This window comes from Eubalaena glacialis, chromosome 3, assembly GCF_028564815.1.
Source record: "Eubalaena glacialis isolate mEubGla1 chromosome 3, mEubGla1.1.hap2.+ XY, whole genome shotgun sequence".
NCBI lineage: Eukaryota > Metazoa > Chordata > Mammalia > Artiodactyla > Balaenidae > Eubalaena > Eubalaena glacialis.
The window spans coordinates 27,400,654-27,403,870 of record NC_083718.1 but is presented as its reverse complement, the minus strand read 5'-3'; the positions used below and the strand labels follow the sequence as shown (position 1 = coordinate 27,403,870).

Genomic DNA, 3,217 nt, shown 5'->3' with positions numbered 1-3,217 from the left:
CTGCTAGGCCTGGCACTGTCACCAGCTGTGTGACCTTTGGCAAATTGCACCGTCTCCTCTGGATGTTCGTTTTCTCCTCTATAAATGAAGCAGAACAGACTAGAAGATTTGTAGAGCCTCTTCAGGGAGAACCTTCTATGAGTTTCCTCTTTGCTGACTCTAGACTGTCAATGGAGGAGCACTGTTGAACTTTGAAATATTGGCTATTCATATTCAGGTTTTTACTTGTTACATTAAAAACTTTGCATGAGAGTCTCAAAGCATTTTATAATTAATTAGTAGACATGAAATTTGAACTAGTGTATTACAGTTTTTGAATTTTAAATAGTACAAAATACTCCCATTTACTTTAGACTTGGATACCACAACAGGCTAAAATGTTTAAAGTAAATGGTGTCTCCAAAAGCAAACCAGAGTCCCAACGCCATGGCTTGCTGTGCTTCCGGTTACTGCCGCAGTGTCCACACCGGCCCTGCCACCACCATCTGCTCATCTGAAAAATGCTGCCGATGTGGAGTCTGCCTGCCCAGCATCTGCCCACACACGGTTTAGTTACTGGAGCCAACCTGCTATGACAGCTGTCCCCCAGTATGCCACATTCCTCGGCCCTGTGTGCCCACCTGCTTCGTGCTCAACTCCTCCCAGCCTACCCTAGGCCTGGAGACCCTCAACCTCACAACCTTCACTCAGCCCTGCTGTGAGCCCTGCATCCCAAGCTGCCGCTGACCGATGACTGCCTCGCTCAGTGCCTGGCGATAACACCGAAGCTATCTATTCAGCATTCACTTGCCTCAGTAGTTTATCAGATATTGAGGCAGACCAGATGGCCTAGATATGCACAACCTATCTTTCATCTTAATGGAAAGAAAATCAAGAAATTTTAATGGTTATTTGGCTGAGTAACTATTTGGTTCATTTGGGCAGGTGAATGTCATCTATTATCAAAAGTATTGATATCTATAAGACCTCAGACTGTTTGTTTGTTTGTTTGTTTTTTCTGGCTGCACAGCTTGTGGGATTTTAGTTTCCCGACCAGGGATGGAACCCAGGCCCTCAGCAGTGAGAGCGTAAAGTCATAACCACTGGACCGCCAGGGAATTCCCCAGACTGTATTTTGTTGGTCATGTTGCTTCCTAGATCCCATTTCTTATATTGAGTATTTTCATAGAGGAAAAATAATTTCTTGATGGGTTTTCCAATAAACTTTATTTCTGTGGCAATAAATAAATAAGTAAATGGTTACTGTTTGAATCATCTCGTCTTTGATGTTATGAATCTCTGTCTTCACATAAATTATATAGCTTCTGTAGAATAAGATGTGCCCATTAGAAAGCTGCAGGAAAACTAGAATAATGTAGTTAATAGTAAGATATCAGGGCTTTTCTGATAACTAAAATATTTACCAGGTTAAGACTAATTAACATTTACCAAAACTTATACCGAGGCAGGTTGAGCAATGAGGAGTTTATAGAAAGTGCACACTATCACACGTTACTGGTGGCTGGCCAGTATCACAGTACCTAATAAGAAAAGGTGAAGAAAATATTTAGACCATCCTGAGCCAAACCGCCAAGAATGAGATGAAAGACTAAAGGGATTATTACCTCATAAGCTCTCACCTTCTACTTGGGACATAATCATCTGTCTCAAAGTTAGTCTAAGTTCCTTGAGGGCAAGGAGAGGAACTTGACTTTTCCAGCACCTGTGCAGTGTCTTCCATCAACATTCACCGAGAGGGAATTCCCTGGCCATCCGGTGGTTAGGACTCCACGCTCTCACTGCCAAGGGCCCGGGTTCAATCCCTGGTCGGGGAACTAAGATCCCACAAGCCTGCAAGCTGTGCGGTGCAGCCAAAAAACAAACAAACAAACAACCCCAAAACATTCACCGAGAGCCTGGCACTGCACTGGGGAACAAGATGGGGGATCCGAAATGAAAATATCCTCTAAAAATGTGTGAACTATACTGCAACCCTGACTTGAACCAAAGGACTCTTGATTGTAAGAGAGAGTTATCAAAAAATCAAGCAGAGGCTGTAATAATAAATTTTATTCAGCAGAGTCTTCTTGGCATAACACCAGCAAAATAACTAAATAAATAACAAGTAAATTTCTTTGCAAGCTCGGCTTTCCACTTAGCTATTATTATTGTGGACACCATTAGTGAACACCACCAAGGTTCGTCAGTGATCCTAAACTAAACTCTCAGAACTACTGAACAGATTTTTTATGGCCCATAGATTTAATTACATGTCCAGGTCCTCCCCTCTACATTTATAGTGTACTGTACAATTGCTTCCATCTAGTGAAGCAGGATTGTGTTAAAAACGGATTTCATACTCATGTTTAGAGGAGCCAGGCCCAAGGCTGTGTAGTCTATTTCTCTATTTTAATGCTCCATCTTTCCTTATCCATTTCCTTGTTAGATAGTAGCAACACAAAGGTAGGGACTTCATATTCTCCATAACTCCAGCGGTATTGCCAAGCACCAGATGCTCAACAACTACTTTTTTACTTTATTTAGAAGGTGGTATTAGACTATTAAGAAAGTCTTCCAACTCCAGATATAAGTACCATGCAAAAGTATCATCCAGAATCTATCAGTTGACTATGATCTGGAAAAGCACATAGAGATGACACATAGGAGATTATTTACCAGCGTTAACCAATACAGTTGCCACAGGTAGCTATTTAAATTAAAATTAATTAAAATTAAATAAAATTAAAAATTCAATCCCTCAGTCACATAACCACATTCCAAATGTTTCGTAGCCATTGGTCTCATACTGGACAATGCAGAATAGAATGTTTCCATCATCACAGAAAGTTCTTTGGGACACTGCTGTTATAGACTGCTTTGAAAGTACAACTTACACCAAGGGACCAACCCTAGTCTATATGTGGCTCAACAGCCAGACTATATGGAAAGCTGGCCCCAGGAATTAGAGTAAAAGTGTGTGTGTGTGTGTGTGTGTGTGTGTGTGTGTGTGTGTATCATACATTTATAGATATATACACACAGAGTCAACTCCCAATTCATCCTTTTATCTACTTAACAAATATTTACTGAACACTTACTACGTACCAAGTAGTGTACTATGTTCAGGGAAAACAAATATGAATGACACGGTCCCAGACCTCCAGGAGCTTGCAGTTTGGACATAAATACAAGCTATAACCAGGATGCTATGGGACACTGGTACAGCTACATGGGAATC

General features: G+C 41.1%; 1 pseudogene; it reads left to right on the top strand.

Moving 5' to 3' along the window:
• The first annotated feature begins 385 nt into the window (after positions 1–385).
• Positions 386–726, top strand: LOC133086938 (keratin-associated protein 3-3-like; annotated as a pseudogene).
• Positions 727–3,217: the final 2,491 nt, after the last annotated feature.